This window comes from Sphaerodactylus townsendi, linkage group LG09, assembly GCF_021028975.2.
Source record: "Sphaerodactylus townsendi isolate TG3544 linkage group LG09, MPM_Stown_v2.3, whole genome shotgun sequence".
Lineage (NCBI taxonomy): Eukaryota > Metazoa > Chordata > Lepidosauria > Squamata > Sphaerodactylidae > Sphaerodactylus > Sphaerodactylus townsendi.
Genome location: NC_059433.1, coordinates 77,473,888 through 77,493,291, shown reverse-complemented (window position 1 = coordinate 77,493,291; position 19,404 = coordinate 77,473,888). Strand labels below are relative to the sequence as shown.

At 46.2% G+C, this 19,404-nt stretch overlaps 1 protein-coding gene across 1 annotated transcript in view; it reads right to left on the bottom strand.

Annotated features, from left to right (window-relative positions):
- Positions 1-19,404, bottom strand: part of SAMD12 (sterile alpha motif domain containing 12) — a 261,340-nt gene that overhangs the window by 173,161 nt on the left and 68,775 nt on the right. The window lies entirely within an intron of this gene.

Genomic DNA, 19,404 nt, shown 5'->3' with positions numbered 1-19,404 from the left:
GGCTGAAATATGGGATATCAATGCAACAATCACATTAATAAATAATGCAGATGCATGTGAGCCAGAAAGGTCCTTTCCCAGGGAATATATTAAAATTGCATTTAAAAGAATACATAAGCATAATCTATGCAAGATCGTGAAGGCTGGGAATGTGAAGTTGGCGTGATCTATCATTGTTAGGGAGGGTCCCAGTTCCTTTAGTAGAATTTATTTATCTAGAAAAGTTGGATTAGATTTAGGTGAAGCTGTAGCGGAAAAATTGGTGGAAGAAACATTAACCATTTTATTTATTTATTTATATTTATACCTCGCCCTACACCCAAAGGGCTCAGAGTGGCTTACAATGGCATAAAGCCTAAAATCATACATAAAATTCCTATAAATAACAATCTATAAAAACAAATAATAAAACCATTTAAAACAATCCCGCTAAAAAACCCAGATGGCGAGACATATTGTTTCTCCCACGGGAGGCTCAGGGGAGATATCATAATCAGATGGAAAGGCCTGGCGGAACACCTGTTTTACAGGGCCTGCGGAATTGGGTCAGGCTCCGCAGCGTCCTGATGTTACTTGGCAGCATGTTCCACCAGGTCAGGGCCAGTGCCGTAAAGGCCCTGGCCTTGTTACAGCCAGCCTGGGATATCCCTCAGGCCTGGGACCACCAGTAGATTCCCCTCTGCCGAACAGAGAAGTCTCTGAGGGTGATATTGGGAGATGTGGTCCTGCAAGTATGTGGGCCCAAGGCCGCCTATTGCCTTATAGATTAAGATCTTTGAAGATGATCCGGTGCTCAAATATTCCAGGAACGGTGTTATATGCTCTCCTCTGGCTGCTCCTGTAAGGTTATTAATGATAGGATGTGTGGGAAGATATTGATTCATAGGGTCACCATAAGTCAGAATTGCCTTGTAACATTTAGCCCCCACATATGTTACATTTTCCACTCAGTTTAGGATTCCTTGTTGATGGATCCTCAGGGGCCAAGTCCACACAGAACTGAATTAAGTTCTCAGCTACGCCCATAGACTTTGCTAATATAGCCACAGTGGGATATAATGGTGCTCTTTCCATGACAACGTTGGTACAGCTGGAATTAGCAACTATTACCGAGTAAAGCTTATACGTTATTTACATATCGATACTTTTGAGTATAAAATGGAGAAATCAGAAACAAGAAGAATATTAACAAGTTGAAATCTTATTTGAAAAGGTATGGATCTGGATGGAAGTCATCTGCGGCTCGGCTCAGGCAGGTTTTCTAGAAGATTTAATGTACATATAGCATTCAGAATTCACTTACAGCTGCCAAAATATTGTCAGCAACAAACTGGAAAACGAAATAAGCATAAAGCTGGGTACAACAGCATACAAGTGTTTGGGCTCTTACAAATATAGACATACACAGACTGAAAGGTCTGTTACATTCATATCAAAAAATGTAGAAATGCTTAGTCCTTGAATGGTGATTGAAGGATTTGTTGTTCTTTCCAGAATAAATTCAAGAAATGAGATCCAGCCATTCAAGATTATGTACTTTTAATTTAAATACAGGAAGCTCGAAGAATATTACAGCTAAAACCAAGGAAGAAGGCACGAGAGGAAACCACGTGTTTTCACATCTGAAATATAAGTTAGGATAACCTTCAGAGGATGACGTACAATTTGTACGTGTGTTTGTGGTCTGTCAGAGAGACTAAGAAAAACATGAAATATCCCCAAATATTGATCTCAGTTCCCTTGCACTCCAGCCCTGTGTCAAAGCTGAATCAACAGCACATATTTCTAGGCACTTTATTTAAATTCAAAATATATCTATGCAATTTTTCCAGCTCATCCAGGTCCCCCAAAGGGACAGACATGAGAACATTAAAACATCGGAATAATTAAAAACAAAATTTACAATTATAAGTCAATAAAAACACATAAACATATAATACCAGAACCGGGAAGGAGAGCCAATAACTTTTTGGGGGATATGCCAAATCAAACGAAAAAGTGTTCACTCGCTAGCAGAAGACACCGATAGAGGGAGACAGACAAACTTTTCTGAGAAGGGCGTTCCAAATCTTTGGGGCCTCAACCAAGAAAGCCTTTTCTCAGGTTGCTAGCTATCTAGCAAGGCCTACCAAAGAAGGCCTCCAAAGATTAGCAGAATGAACAGGTAGGGTCCTATGGGAGAAGAAAGTCCTTAAGGAATGTTGGTCAAAGGCCATGCAGGTCTTCCAAGAGCAATACTAGCCCCTTGAATTAAGCCTGGAAGCTAACTGCAAGCCAGTATAGATAGAACAAGATTGGCATGATATGGTCCCTATGATCCGCTCCTATGACTGCTCCTATGACAACATCCTGTAGCAGCTGTTGCTTCCAAAAAGTCTTCAAGAGCAGCTCCAACAAATACAAGAAATAAGAACATAAGAACATAAGAACAAGCCTGCTGGATCAGACCAGAGTCCATCTAGTCCAGCTCTCTGCTACTCGCAGTGGCCCACCAGGTGCCATTGGGAGCTCACATGCAGGATGTGAAAGCACTGGCCTTTTGCGGCTGTTGCTCCCGAGCACCTGGTCTGCTAAGGCATTTGCAATCTGAGATCAAGGAGGATCAAGATTGGTAGCCATAAATCGACTTCTCCTCCATAAATCTGTCCACGCCCCTTTTAAAGCTTCGCAGAGTTTAGATTATCAACTTTCTGTACCTTTTTTCCAGACTTGCCCATACCCCAATTGAAGAGGTTGATGGTCTAGAACAGGGGTAGGGAACCTGCGGCTCTCCAGATGTTCAGGAACTACAATTCCCATCAGCCCCTACCAGCATGGCCAATTGGCCATGCTGACAGAAGACTTCTGGTGGGTGAATTCCTGGCCTAAGGCTGGGAGTGAACCTAGGCTCTCAGATGTTCAGGAACTACAATTTCTCCCCATCAGCCCCTACCAGCATGGCCAATTGGCCATGCTGACAAACTGATTGAGTGTAGTTCTGGTATCTGGAAAATCTGATAGCTTCTAAGATTCTGGAAGCCTGATAGAAGATCAATTAGCAACCTCTCTCTGTGTCCCTTTCCCGCTCTCATACACTATTTTACTTCCACAGAATTTCTGACAATGGAGAAAACAGTTTTAAAAAAAAGGTGTCTTCCACCAGCAGCTTGAAGCAGTACTGCTCATTCGATCAACTCTGGATTGTACCACCTCTTCAGAACATACGAGCCTTGCTGGATTTGACCAGTGTTCCTTTTAACCCAGCACCCTGATCAGTGAGTTCCTCTGGAAGAGGAACGAATAGACTATTTAACCCAAGGCTTTCTATCTGAGTGATTCTTAACAGGAGCCATACAAATCTAGTGTGGAGAGACTCAGAACTTTGATGGCAAAATGGAAGGCCTCTGGGATGTTCCACAGCTATTTCCCCCACTGCCAATGGCTTATAACACACAGCAGAGGCTTTATACCAGGGGTGGCCAACCTATGGTGTTCCAGATGTTTATGGACTACAATTCCCATCAGCCTCTGCCAGCACGGCCAATTGGCCATGCTGGCAGGGGCTGATGGGAATTGTAGCCCATGAGCATCTGGAGCGCCATTAGGTTGGCCACCACTGCTTTATACTGTAGACGCAGTCCTGTGGATAAAATTGTAGACATCTTATTCACATTCCTTTAAAAAGTAGCCCAAGCAAACAGGGATCAATCCTAATACTAAGGAGTTGACTGACAGCCATCAGGTACAAGGGTCCCACTGAATGTATGCTTGAGTGTCTTATGCAGTGTCCGATCCATATATAATAAATATACCTGTACAAATAAAGTTGCCTTGGTTGGGATCCTGTTTTTCTGACCTAATTATTTGCTTGCATATAATAAGTTGGTGGCGAGGGTGGGAATTGAACTGGGGGGATTCCTAAACCACTGCTCCCTTCAGAGCCTAACTACATGTTACACCTTCCTGGCGGATGTGTCCAGATTAGGCACAGAGGGCAGTGCTGACGTTCAACACTTCTCAGGTGCGTGCGAGCCTCGTTTGGATTGGGGCTGTGGTGTGCCAAGAGAAGATGAAATGGAGGAAGAGTACACAGTGTAAGCCACCATGCGATCTTTAAAGGAAGGGTAGGATAAAAACGAAACAAATAAATATGAGGAGATAAGAAAGAGCAAACAGGCAAAAAGGACTTTCATGTCTGATTGGGACTGAGTTCCCTGGGGTAGTCTTCATCCCAGCTGACTACTTTATCCCACTGGCCCTATGCATTTGGGACAAGTAGGATTGTATCACACATGGCAATTTGAAACAAGATCAACCTCAAAATACATCATTTTAAAAAAAATACTGTATGCATACGACTTTGAAACAACAACTTGATATCATCTATAGTGAATCACTATAAATGGTATCAACAACAACTTGATATCATTTATAGTGATTTTTCAGCCTTTCCCCCATGACTGAAGTCTGGTGTTTTCTTCCAGCTTTTCCATTTAAAATCACACAAATTCTAAAATCACATTTCTTCCCTCCTTTGAAAACTGACTTTCCATTCCACTGACAGGCGGAGAATACCTGCTCTCCTCCCCAGGAGATTTTCAGGGCGTGCTTTTTTGTTTATTGGGTTTTCCTTATCAAATAGATTGGTGGTTGTCAGTAACACAACAGTTAAAGTGCCTGTACGTTTGCTAGTTCTGAAATTTCATGTGTCAGAAGAGGTGAAGTGTGGGCATTAAAAATGAAAACTTAATCCATGCTTTCTTGGTGCTTTCATGAGAGAAATGCTTTTCCCCCCCTGAACACTCAGCCTAAGTTATGGGTTTCTGAATCAAGAAGAATTATATGAATAAAAAGGTACTGTTTACAATTAAGCAAACCATCAACAACTAAAACAAAATTGAGGTCTTTCTAGAGATTCACTGGTGATGCAGTTTTCTTGCCCCAAAGAGAAGTTCCCAGAAAAGTCCGTAAGGGACATAAAATCACAAGCCATGCAGTGCTCAACAGGAAGGATCTACCCTGTTTTCCCGAATATAAGACATCCCTGGAAAATAAGACATAGTAGAGGTTTTGCTGAAGTACGAAATATAAGGCATCCCCCAAAAGTAAGACGTATCAAAGTTTTTGTTTGGAAGCATGCCCAACAAACAGAACACAGAAAAATAAGACATCCTCTGAAAATAAGACATAGCGCATCTTTGGGAGCAAAAATTAATATAAGACACTGTCTTATTTTCGGGGAAACACGGTATATACTCTCCATCACTCCCCAGAAGACTTTCCAAGCCGTGACCATCAGATATGGACTCAAAGTTCCGACTCAAAGAAAACAAAGGCATAAAGAGGAGCACCTATCACTGACTTCTCCTTTCTGCATCAGACATCAGATCTCCCACAGTCAAATGCTGGAGCCCATTTTCCAAGAGCATCACCAGGTGGGTGGGTGAGATTAGGGAATGCTGCAAAAGGAGAAAAGTGGGAAAATATAAAGCCCTACATGGCTTCGGCCCTGGGCGCCTGAGACAGTGCATCTGCTCATATATTCCTGCCCGGCTGCTGAGATCAGAGAGGGACGCCCACCTGGTTCGAGATATGCAGTTCCCAATCAACTGATCTGTCGTGGCCTCTGCCTTACACTTTCTGCCATACTAACTACCATTGTTGTGATTAGTTAATGTTTGTCTGGCTCTAGCAGGAGCTCCTGCAGGACGTAAAACATCTATAATTATACATCTCAGAGCAGAACAAACTCCAAAAGGTTGGGACTGTTATCAGAGATGAGCACCAGCTCTGGCTCCTGCCCCTCCCTTGCACACCACCACTCACTCCCCTTCCCTTGCATGCAACCCCTCCCCCTCCCCCTCCCTCCCCTGCCTCCACTAGGGTGGGTGGGCCATGTCCAGATGCCTATGTCCCCTTCCACTCCCGCCCTTGCATGCCACCCCTCACTCCCTTCCCGCCCTCGTCCCCTTCCCTTGAATGCCACACCTCCCCCTCCCTCCCCTAGGGTGGGTGGGCCATGTCCAGATGCCCATGTCCCCTTCCACTCCCTCCCTTGCATGCCACCCCTCACTCCCTTCCTGCTCCCTTCCCGCCCTCGCCCCCTTCCCTTGAATGCCACACCTCCCTCCCTCCTGCTCTCCCTCCACTAGGGTGGGTGGGCCATGTCCAGATGCCCATGTCCCCTTCCACTCCCTCCCTTGCATGCCACCCCTCACTCCCTTCCTGCTCCCTTCCCGCCCTCGCCCCCTTCCCTTGAATGCCACACCTCCCCCTCCCTCCCCTGCCTCCACTAGGGTGGGTGGGCCATGTCCAGATGCCCATGTCCCCTTCCACTCCCTCCCTTGCATGCCACCCCTCACTCCCTTCCTGCTCCCTTCCCGCCCTCGCCCCCTTCCCTTGAATGCCACACCTCCCCCTCCCTCCCCTGCCTCCACTAGGGTGGGTGGGCCATGTCCAGATGCCCATGTCCCCTTCCACTCCCTCCCTTGCATGCCACCCCTCCCCCTCCCTCCTCTCCCTTGCATGACACCCCTCCCCTCCTCTCCCTTGCATGCTCTGGCTGCCCCCACCCCCACCTCCCCCCACTTACCTTAGTCAGTGGGAGCTAAGGGGGAGGGGCGCCTGGCAGCGGCCCAGCCAAGCTGCTACTTCAGCTAGTGGAGGCTCCGCCGGCCAAAGGAGCAGCCTGGCACGGGGGACCTAAGGGGAGGGGTGTGGGGGTGATTCTCCACCCCCACATGACCAGCTGGCATGTGTCAGAGGACATGTGACCCCACATGTCCCCGTGAGCGCTCTGGCCTGTATTGTCTGCTGGAGATAAATTAAATTCTATCCACAAAATTCTCTTCCCTGGGAGGTTATCTGGGAGGTAGGGCTGGTGGAATAACACCGACTCTATTCTGCAGTCACAACTCTTTGCAAAACTGACTAAGCAGTGTTTCCAAACACTGTCGTTGCTAATAATTTTACTTGCCTGCCTCTTTTGTCTCTTCCTCACTTCAACTAGTAGATCTTGCAGGATTAAATTCTAGCAAGCAAAATGAGCATTAAGTTACCGTGTGCGAAGCTTTGAGCTTATGCTCTTGATGGCTTAATTCCATTGAAGTAACCTTGATTTCATTAAAGCCCCAATAAGAAAGTAGGGAGGGAGAGATCAGAAGATAATATCAAGGATGAATTTGAATAATAAGCTTCAACACAAGTGAGCCTGTGACTATAAAAAAAAAGTACACTGTACTATGTGTACCAACACACCTTAAAATAACTTCATTAAAATGTTAAATGTTCTTTAAAAGAAGCTAAAGGCTGAAATGTTAGAGAATTCCTCTGAATTTAACTTGGACAATATGCTCATTTCTGCATCTTTTTACTGATCTTGTTACATCAGATTATCATATCTGACAGCATCTCCCCCCCAACCCCCAATATCCCAACAGCCATTGATTCTTTTGGGGAAGGCTTGAAACAGCTTAAAGGGGGCAACGTTTTGAGATCACCCGCTTTCTAAATGGCAGGTTTCCTCTACGATCTTGAGGGTGGTTGCAGAAAATCAATGCGCCTTTTTTCCCTCCTTACCAGACTTTATTGGCATTTCTTGTAGGTATGCAGGAAAATTAAAAGGAGGCAGTTGCTTCATGCTGAAACTCTGTGTTGGTTTTCAAACATACGCATGCATTTATGAAATTTAAACCTTGGAAAGGAAGAAACAGTAATTTGGGGACAAAGTTCTGGAAGTGGGAAGAGCTCTCAAGTTATTGCCAACTTACAGAGCCCTTGAGGGGTATTCAAAGCAAGAGACCAACAGGGGTGGTGAGCACTTTCCTTCCTCTACACAGCAACCCTGGACTTCCTTGGTAGTTTCCCATACAGGTACTAGCCATGGCTGATTCTGCTGAGGTTCTGAGATCTCACAAGATCAGTCCAACCTGGAACATCCAGGCCAGGCACAAGGTTCTTAAGTTAATTCTAGCTACTCTCCAGTCGATCATTATATAGGCATAAGAGATCTGAGAAAAAGACATTCTGTAATGATATCTTAGCAGCAGGATTCAGGTTGCTTTGGACGTTTAAAAGAATGCTGTCCTGTGTAACTATTTTAAGAATCTGACTCCTCTAAGAAGAAGAATTTTTAATTGTGGTCATCAAAATATTCCCCTTGCTCTTTAGCTATGGAGCAACGCAAACTTAAAAAGCAAGTCATGGAATCACTGACCCACAGGCTGAATGAAGTCCTCTTGGACTCCAAGAACTAAAATGTGCGAAGAAGAAGAAAGAAGAAGAAGAAGAAGAAGAAGAAGAAGAAGAAGAAGAAGAAGAAGAAGAAGAAGAAGAAGAAGAGGAGGAGGAGGAGGAAGAGGAAGAAGAAGAGGAAGAAGGAGGAGGAGGAGGAGGAGTTGGATTTATATCCCTCTTTCTCTCCTGTAGGAGACTCAAAGGGGCTTACATACCCTTCCCCCCTCCCAACAAACACCCTGTGAGGTAGGTGGGGCTGAGAGAGCTCAGAAGAACTGTGACTAGCCCAAAGTCACCCAGCTGGCGTGTGTTGGAGTGCACAAGTTAATCTGAATTCCCCAGATAAGACTCCACAGCTCAAGCGGCAGCGCTGGGAATCAAACCCGGTCCCTCCAGATTAGAGTACACCTGCTCTTAACCACTATGCCACTGCATAGTAACCAGAGTGCTAGACAAGGATCCTGGGAGTCCCAGGTGCGAATCTCCACACTCCCAACTCACTTGGGCTGGTCATGTTCATTCATCACGATCCACCTCACAGCACTGTTGCTGTGAGAAAACGGAAGAGGAGAGAATGATGTTGTAAGCAGGTTGGGACCCCCAATAGGGAGAAAAGGAAGAAATAAATAAATATATGTAAATGCAAAATGCAATGCAACCCCAATACACCAGGCATGTATTTAAAGATGCATCTCGCATATCCAATTAAAACAGGCCGGCTCTTCCTTCCTGTTTCGTTGGTAACAAATGTGTGGCCACTTCCAGTGTCCAATGTGAAGCTTGTTGCATGTTTCTCTGATGGAAGCCAAATTGTTAGCTCAAATATAAGAACATAAGAAAGAGCCTGTTGAATCAGACCAGAGTCCATCTAGTCCAGCACTCTGCTACTCGCAGTGGCCCACCAGGTGCCTTTGGGAGCTCTCTCTCTCTCTCTCTCTCTCTCTCTCTCACACACGCACGCACGCACGCACGCACGCACGCACGCACGCACGCACGCACGCACGCATAAAGTGAGAAAGAAGCCAATTTTGCCACCCAGGGAAACTTCAGACAAGAAAATAATACTTTCAGCATTTCAAAACAAAAACGGGGGGGGGGGGGAGACAACAGGAAGAGGAATGACCGGAATATAAGCAAATGTAGCTACAATGGCTGGAACAACAAACCCTGTCTCTTGGACCTCAAACATTTCGACAGCTATGGGGATAAAATGCATCTCCTCTATTAAATTATAGCTCTCTGAATAATTGCAATTCACTCTCTCTAAGGCAGGATCTCATTACAGAGTGACCCAAACAAGCAATGCAAGACATATATACAGACACACTATTTTTTCTAAGCAGCTTAGTAACTTTGTGTGCAAACTCCCCCTTGAGGAACTGAAAACTATTACAGGTCTCTAGAGCACCAATGCTAGGAAAGCCAGAAAAAGCAAAGTTCGTTTCTCTTTCTGTAAATAAAATTGGGGTTATTCGTACGCGCAGATCATTCAATGTATGAAATGCCTCAGCCCTGGGAAGATGCCAGGTTGATACAGAAGTTCTACACAGATTCACAGAGCTGGGGAGAAAGCCATGGTGTCCAACCCACCTGCCATGCAGGAATACACAATCAAAGCATTCCTGACAGACGGCCATCGGCCTCTGTTTAGAAACCTCCAAAGAAGAAGACTCTACCACCCTCCAAGGCAATGCATTCCACTGTCAAACAGAACAATGGTCACTTGATTTGCCATTTACATGCTGACCTTCAATACACTGCCTAATTAGAGCAGGGTCCCACAATGATGCATGCACAAAGCCAGGTTATCTGTTGTTCACACTCTGCAGGAATGCTGCTGTATGGGTAGCAACTGTATGTGCCAATTAAGCTGCCCTGATAGTAGCTGCTGCACTTATCTAGGAACATCTGGGCCGCCAAAGAGGTTAACTCTTTGAATGATTCCAATGATTCATATTATGGGGAGGAGTTATGGCCAAGTGGTGAGAATCTGCTGGACACACACAAGGTTCACGGTTCAATCCCCAGCATCTCCAGTTTAAAAGCAAATACCTGGGACCTTTTGTATGCCATGCAGATGCTGCACCATTGAGCCATGGTCCCTCCCCAAGGTGATGTGTCACTTCATACCAGCCCCATCAATCAGAAGCATTACAAGACACTCTAGTGCTGTTTTTGCATTTCCTAGGCTTTCTGCAGAAATCAAAATGCCTCTCTGCTCAGACTTCCTGGTATGTTAGTGTAGATTCTCTCACTTGGCCCAAGTCACCCTTACAGATCTTGGGCACGGGCAAACAGCCAACCATATCAACTATTTAACATCTACATTTAACACTTGCAAGAGAGGCAGCATGGTGTAGTGGTTAAGAGCAGGTGCACTCTTATCTGGAGAACCGGGTTTGATTCCCTGCTCTGCCACTTTTGCTGTGGAGGCTTATCTGGTGAACTACATTTGTGCACCCCAACACATGCCAGCTGGGCTAGTCACAGTTCTTTGGGGCTCTCTCAGCCCCACCAATCTCATAGAGTATTTGTTGTGAGGGGGGAAGGGAAAGGAGTTTGTAAGCCCCTTTGAGTCTCCTTGCAGGAGACAAAGGGGGGATATAAATCCAACTCTTCTTCTATACTTACTACTAACAACGCACATGTAGAACTTTATTTAAGTGCATTGTTAAGTGTTTACATAGGTTCTCTGCCGAGATGTTCAGTTTGCATTTGTTGGTCTGCACAATGAGAAGCTCCGATATTAAATTCTTCACCAGAAGGAGGGGATATAATCTTTTTTTTTAATTAGATGAAGCTGAAGAATCCAGTTTATAACCTGTTAAAAATAACTTATTAAATCCCGGACAGTAAGAAGACCCGCTGCGTTGTCCTTGCAACGATGAGGCCGTAAGAATTTCAAGCATCAGCCCCAAAGCTTGTTCTGCCAACAGCGCTGTGACTTTTCAGGGCTTCCCGTTCCAACAGCAGCCTCCCACACAATCCAATTCCGTTGCAGAAATAATAAAGAACACGTTGAAGCTTTTCAGTAGATTTGATATCCCCTTATTAACTTTATGAACACTCATTTGTAATGGGGATATAATTTATTTTCGCTTCTTCGCTCGACTTTTGGTGAATTTTGTTTGCTGTGTTGGAGGTTTTTAAAAAAATCTATTAGATACTATAATTTCAATCTTTGAACTAGTGATTTTTTAAAAAAATGAGATACCGGTAGAAGGCCCTGGAAAAGACAACCCTTTGCCTGAAAACTTGGGAAGCTGCAGCCAATTCGAGAAGGCAATACTGAGATACCCTGGCCAATAGCCAGGCTATGTTTGAGGCAGCATATGCACAAATTATGGCAGCCACAGAACTTTGTATCCCTTGGTATTGTATCAGCACAACAGAGATGAAAGGAAGAGGAAGAGAGAGGAAGAGATTGTGGTGTAGTGGTTAAGAGCAGGTGGATTCTAATCTGGAGAACTGGGGTTGATTCCCCACTCCTCCACCTGAGTGGCAGAGGTTTACCTGGTAAACCAGATGTGTTTCTGCACTGGGTGACCTTGGGCTAGACACAGTTCTTCAGAACTCTCTCAGGCCCACCTACCTCACCAGGTGTCTGTTTTGAGGAGAGAAAGGGAAAAGAGCTTGTAAGCAACCTTTTGCCTCCTTACAGGAGAGAAAGGTGGGGTATAAATCCAAACTCTTTTCCTTCTAATTATCTACCACCTTCTTTAAATTTTCAGGCCCAGGAAGATTTGACTCTGAACTACCTTATGGGACCCCTTTTTAATGTTTTTTTTTAACACTTTCCTTGTTATTCCATCTTTGCAGTGGCCAGGTGCAAAGTTGGGTAGGGCACCAGCATTTTGACAGTAAGGAAGAATAGCAGAAGGTGCAGGTTGTCACAAGAAAAAGCTGCCACAATTAACATACCTCCTTCCACACAGAGATTATTTTGTGAACCAGTCTCTCCCAGTATGAATCCATGCACCACCTTTGGTTGGCCTAGCAGACGTCACCAGGGGCACCAGACAAGTTTGCACATCTACAAAGGAGCGTTGGGCTTTTCTAACAGGTGCTGAACTATTCCGTGAGGCAGGTTTCAAGAGGAAGGGCAAAGTTTTTTCCTTTGCTATTTTTTTGTCTGGGGAGGGGGCACCTCGTTTATTCCAGAAGTTTGCCTCATTAGTTTCATTGAGTTTGGTCAAGCTGTTGTGTTCCACAGTCTGTTTTGTTGTGACTCTGTTTTTACACACCAACTCTGTAAGCTACCCTGAATTCGTGGAAGGCATGGGATTTTTTTTTAATGAATGGTCTGGATCCAGCCCAAACTAGCAAACTCCACTGATTCCCTGTTCCTGCTGCAGACCACCCCTCATGTCATCCACCGGGGTCTCCAAAGAAGAAGAGATCAATGGGCTGCAGTGGGAGAGAAAAGGCAGGTAACTTCCATTGAACGGATGGAAAATTTGGTCTCAATCCAACCCAATAAACTGAATACGAAAGGAAAGGGGACCTATAATCCCTCCTCTGCATCTGTTTCTCGTTTTTTTCGCTCTCTGCCTCTCCTTCCATAAAATAGTACATGCAACACAAAGAACGTAAAGTTGGCACCAGCAGGGCATCTTCTCGAGTTCTGACCATGGACACTGACCCACCAGGTGAAGGTAAGTGGTACAGAGGCTAATGTCAGATAGTTCTGCAGAAAGAAAGTGAACAGTAGAGTACCATTCATTTCTATGTGACTCCTGCCCTCCAGCATGATTGTATGAACATAGAGAAGGGTCCATTGAATACTTACTGTGAAGGGTCTTTCTACTGTAGGTAAGGGGGACATCTCAGATGGGTGTCTTCTCCACCAATAGCAAGGAGGCAGGAAATCGTCATCAAATTAGCCGTGTCACTTCCTGTCTTCCAAGGCCATATTTGTTCAGTATCCTTATGACCTAGAAAGCAGTCCGTGTAACCATTTCGAAGTGACCTGACTATGACATTACTAAACAATCCAAAAAGTTGACTGGATAAATGAAATAAGTATCAGAGGCTCCCCCGTGTGCTAATCAACAATCAAACTATGTACAAGGCATCGGGGTTTAATAAGGACCAGAGTCGAGATGTCTCCCTTACCTACAGTAGAAAGACCCTTCACGAATAGAGGCATTCAATGGACCCTTCTACTGTAGGTGGGGGACATCTCAGATGGGACTACTCCCAAGCAGTGTCCCCCCCTATTAGGGTGGAGTCCATCAATCCCCGATGATATGTTCTAGCCACTCTAAGTGCCAAAGGCCATCTCTGTGCTGCTGCCAGAGGAGATTCATTTTATAATGTCTGATAAAGGATGAGTTGGATGACCATGTGGCAGCGTCTTGGCAGATCTGCTCCACTGATGCTTCTTTATTGCTATGAAGGTCAAGATTATTGTCAGCTACATATGGAGTCGCAGTCACGCTAGAGGTGCATTGCTGGTAACGAGGCCGCATTTAAATGCTCGAAGGATCGTAGCTTTCAGAGTTGTGCTAAAGTAGTCATTGTTGACATTGGAGCCTACATTAGGGGCTAACATTAATGGATAGAGCTCCGCTTATGGATATATTCTGGTCCTGATTATGAAGGCTTTAGCTCTGATCGCTCAGAGGTATACCAGGCCCGCTCTTTGGGGTGAGAGGATTAGGCATGAATTTTGCACCTATAATTTCTTGTTGAAGATGGAATTTGGAATATACTTTAGGATGAATGACGGGTCCAAGAGTAATCCCACTCTGTCTTTAAAAGGCTGTGGATAACTTGGCATTGACGATGATAAGCAGCTTTAATAATCGGTGACCCTGCGCAATGCGCTGTGATAGCAAGTGAATAGAGTTTTCATGTGCACCCATCGCAATGGGATGGTTTGGATCAGTCTAAATGGTGATTTGGTTAGTGATGTTAATGTCACGCCGTGCAGCCGCCATGTGGGGAACTGGGTGTATTACTATGGCGGTTGGGAGAGTTTACTCCTCTCAAAAGAATTTGGTCTTTTACCCCAGGTGATGGCACATCCGAGTCCCCATCAAAACCCTTTTGGAGAAAATCTTGTGGATGTTACCTATAGAGGGAGCTTCCGGGCCCATTCCTCGTAGTTTCTGACACCATCTAACTAATGTCCTCCAGGGATGCACTATAGATGTTGACCGTGGAGCATCTTTGCTTGCTGCCATAATGGTCCTCGTAATACCTTAATATTGAGTAATACCTCTTTGTCTCAGTTTTCTCCGTCTCTACTCCACGCTGCGGTCAACCTGAGCCATCCCTGGGTCTGGATGGGCTATAGGGCCCCTGTGTTAATAGGTCTCTGGAACCATCGGGTGGAGTCAAAGGGCTGACGGGTGGACATTTCTAGTACACATGGGAGTACCACGGACTTCGGGCTATTGTGGCGCCGATAAGAATATTATTACCTGAGCTTTCTCCACCTCGATTTTTTTGCAAAGAGGCGCTGAATCAAGGGGATTGGAAGGGAAGGCGTGAAAAGCAGTTATGTCAAGGCCAAAGGCTGTGATGGCAAACCCCCTGTGTTACTTTGTGAATTTTGGGTAGCTGGAGTGTTGTCCACTGAGGCTTAACAGATCCCTTTTGGGCTGGCTGAATCTGTAGGCAGATGTCCTGACCAAATCACATTGGATTGAGTCTCCATTCACCTAGTTGTATTTGTTGTCTGCTCAACCAGTCCGCCTTTGTCGAATTTATTTTATTCCCCGAATGTACTGTATGGAGAACTTGGGATGACAATAGGTGTATTTTCGACCAGTTAGCAGAACTTTTAGGGCTTCTTTGTGTAATCTTTGGGATCTTGAACCCCTGATTGTTTATATACATCTTGGTCGAGATGTTGTCTGTCCTGATTATCAGGTGTTGATGTTTGACTTCTGTGTGGAAGTGTTGTAAGGCCAGGAACACTGCCCGCGTTTCCAGCACATTGACGGGAAGTAAGGTTTCTTTCTTTCTTTCTTTCTTTCTTTCTTTTTTTTTTTTTTTTTTTTTTTTTTTCCAGGTGCCTTTGGACCTAATTCCCTCTTTTGCTTCTTAACGCCTTCCCCACCCTGAGAGACTCTTGGAGTCTGTGAAGATCTGAGGTCCTTTGCTAATCGGGGTAGCATTTTCCCCTCTCTCTTTAGGCTGTCGCATGTTGGGGTCCAAATTCATTTTGAGGCTTTCTCTCTGACCCAAGCGGGGTTAGTAGTAAGTTTTTGTCTTTTTCAGAATGATGATATCTAGCTGGAACGGTCTTTAAGAACAGCTGTAGTGGTCTGGCATGTAGCCGCGCTCCATGGCTGGTTGAGTAGTCTATGACTAGAGATGAGCAGGTTTGGTAGGCTCAACAACAACTGTGGCTAGAGAGTTGGTCAAGTGTGACTAGATTTTGTTTGACCCAGTTTTTTGTATTTTGAGAATTTTTACCAGTGGAAGGTGGATAGGGCATTTTATGTGGTATCTATAATGCGGCTCCTAGATGTTCTAGTCTCTGGAGTTGGAGCGAGGGGAGCTTTTTCTCCCAATGTGTTAAGAGTCTGTAGTCTTGAAGTAATTTGTTGTACTCTGACAACGCCTCTTGGAGATCCTTGGTTCTTGTCCTGAGACCTGATTGGCAGGTCATCCCTAAGTAAGGATGTATCTGGGTCCCTTCTCCCTGAGTTGATATAATGGGGCCCAGGAGTACCCTTTAAAGAGAGATTGTTCTGGGGGGGCCGTGGCTGAAGTCCGAGACAGCAAGGCCCTGCAATTGGTGCAGTGGGCATTCCCTACTGTGAACCTGAGGAATTTTTGTGTGCCGGATTGATGGGGATGTGCAAGTAGGTTTCTGTGGGTCCAACGGCGAGGGAACTCCCCTGTGTCTCAGAGATTGCTAATCGTGATGGACTGGAGAGGGAGTCCACTTTGAATTTTGGTAGTCGGATAAACTTTGTTGACAAAACCGAGGTTTAACACTGCTCTGGATTCCCCATTTACAGCTTTGGGACAGTAAAAGAAAAAAGAGTGAGAATAGGGTCCTCAAGGGGATTTCTCCTGGGAGGAACCGCTCTACCGCCTCAATTCTGTGAAGATGTGAAACTGCTTCTAATGAGTTTTTAGGCTTTTAAAGAGGTTTGAGGATAGCGGGTGAGGAACAAACAGGTGGGACGGGAATTCTGAAGAAGGAATTCTATTACGTAAATCTAACTCTATCAACTCTGTTGTCCACTGATCTATGTGGACTCCTTTGCCAGGGTCAAGCTGAAAATTTTGGCAAGTATTTCCCCCCCGAATCGAGTTGCCGGTAGTCATTGTTTAGTTTTGTCTGGCTTAGGGCCCTTCCACTTGTTTTTGAAAGGTATGGAATGAGTTTTGTCATGAAAGGAAGATCTCGGTCTGCCAGTTGACTTGCAGCCACATCCTTAAAGTAAATCTTGGGGAGCTGCATTGTGTGTTCTGACAGATGTGCTTTCATGGAGCCCACCTTGCTGGTTGACGCACTGATCTTGCCTCCAACCGATTTTGGCATTGCTTCTCTTCTGATCTCTGGTTTGGATGAGTAAATTGTTCTAAATCTTGCCGGAGAAACTGGTCATTCCATAATAATAGAATAGGCTGCTGCTGCATTTCTTGGTTAGATTGCATCTGTTCGCCATGGGCGGAGCTGCCAGGTGTTAAGCCTTAGCTAGCATATTGGACGCCATATGGTTCTAGCTGTCATGGCAATTGCACTAAGTGTGAAGGCCCTCGCACGAAGGCGCAGCAATGAGCACCCGCTTAATGCCTTCTCTAATAGCAGTGTTCTCTGCTGGGATCATGTATCAAATTCTCTTAGTTCAGGCTATAGTGGTCCTGGCCACTGTAGATGCTGCTAAAGGAAAGTGCCTTAATAAACGCTGCAATAATCACCGGGACCTCCAGAAGAGCCTTCAGATCTTCCCGTTCAGCTGGTCTCTAATATTACTTTCTCCCCTTCTTTTGCTACCAATGCTCTAGAGTGCAGAACTGCAATAGGGGCTTCCACTGCTGGGACTTTCAACATAGTATGGAATCGCTGTGGCAAAAGGTAAACTTTGCTGTAAGCTGTAGGAAGTCCTTCCTACCCGTGTACCGGTGCCATCGTTGAATGCGCTTGACAAAGTATTTTGGAACTGGAAAAAACAGTTTTAGTGTTCCAGCATCTTAGGGAAAATAATCTGACTTGCCCTCGGGAAGACCTTAGATGGTTTGGCAGGATTGGTAATGTCCTCCTGTTAAGAAGAACCCGTGGGGATAATTCTGGCTTTCCTTCAACGTCGGTTCTTCAGTGTCTGGAGAACCTTGCCCTCATCCCTTCCCCTCTATCTCTCTTTTCTCGCCCCTCTTGTGGGCAAGGGGGGGTTTCTATAGTGGAGTCAGAAGCCAATGGTTCCATGCAGAGCAGGTTATGGCTCTGGTAGGGAAGGAAGAGGTTTTATTTAAAGCAGCCTGCGTTGCTCTCTATCGGCCCAGCGCTTTGTCAGTTTGTTCTCTGAGCATTTGCGTGAATGCAGAGGGGGCGCTGTTGCCAGAATCGAGAATAGTCGCTGCTAAGCCACCACCTGAGATTAAGTGCAAGCGCATCCGGCTGCTCTGATCGCTCTCTCCCACTGTTTGCCCGGGCCCCGGGTACCTGTTGTTGAAGAGTCACCAAGCGCTCTCAGCCGCCTCGCTGGGGGGTGGGGTGTTCGTGGGCTGGACACAGCACTCCGGATCCCTAACGAGGGGTAGGAGGAACTGGTCCTGGGAGCTGGCCAATGGTCAGCCTTGGGAGGCGTCAAGCTCCCGGCAGCTGGCCTTCTTTTGCTTTTTTTGGGCGGCGGAGGGCTCCTCCGCTGGGCCCTGCTGCCTTTTTTTCGGGTTTCTTGGGGCTGTGCTGCCCTCTCCAGGTCCAGTGAGGGCCTCGCCCGTGTGGGGAAGGGACACTGGTGGGGCGGGCGCCGCTGAGGGGTTTCGAGTGCCCGGGCTGGGCCAAGGACGAGGTCTCGGCCTCCCCGCTGGGAGGGGCCGATCCCCGCTGGAGTGGCGCAGGTTTGGCGCTCTCTCCCTTGGGTCAGCAGCAGCGGAATTCCTTCAGCCGCCGATCTGGCAGCAGAATCCCTGGCGCTGAGGAGGAAAGAGCCTGACCGCCATCTTGGTTTCATGCATGCTGCCAGTGCTAAGCGGGAAAAAACTAACGCTATGCTTTTAACTGCGGCTCTCCAGCTGTTCACAGTGCTTGCCTGTCCAGGCTTTGGTGAAGGCTGTTGTTATTTCCTTCCTTTAGAATGTATTGCTGCGTCAAACACACCGCATACACACACACACACGTTATCTACCAAGGAGCCTCTCCTAAACACTAGCACTCCCTGCTAGGCAGGAAAAAATACTGAACAAATATGGCCTTGGAAGACAGGAAGTGACACGGCTAATTTGATGACGATTTCCTGCCTCCTTGCTATTGGTGGAGAAGACACCCATCTGAGATGTCCCCCACCTACAGTAGAAACCCCTTTATATAGACCACACAGTATTGTCTATGTTGCCAGGAAGCGGCTCTCCAAGGTCCCAGAAAGAAACAGTGCCCCCCCCCCCCGCATCTCTTGGTACCCAAGATCCTACTGGGCTAGGTCCATCTAGTCCAGTGGTGGCGAACCTCTGGCACTCCAGATGTTATGGACTACTGGCAATGGACTACATGGCCAATGGACTACATGGCCAATTGGACTACATGGCCAATTGGCAATGCTGGCAGGGGCTGATGGGAATTGTAGTCCATAACATCTGGAGTGCCAAAGGTTCGCCCCCATGGATCTAGTCCAACATCTTTTCTCAGACAGTGGCCAACCCTATTAACTAAACCTGGGGACCTGGGATGTCTTGCATTTGTGTTTAACCACTGACTTCTTGTCAGAAGCGTAGCAAGGAGGAAAAGTGCCTGGTGCAGTGGTGCGTCCTCTGCCCAGTCCCTGCTCCAGTTGTGTCCCCGCTTTTGAACGCCCGGCCATCACTTACACAGGGGCTGCCTGGTCATGCGCCCATCCCCCCGGCCCCCTCTGGAGCTACCTTCCTCTGCTTCTTGTTTTTTCAGAGCCACAGTACCATTAGGTCAGAAATCATTAGTTTATTTTAGTTATCCCCTTCTTTTCAGCCAGATTCTCAAGATGGGCCTGCATTATGATGCGGCTGGCCTCCACTAGGGCCAGGGCTTTT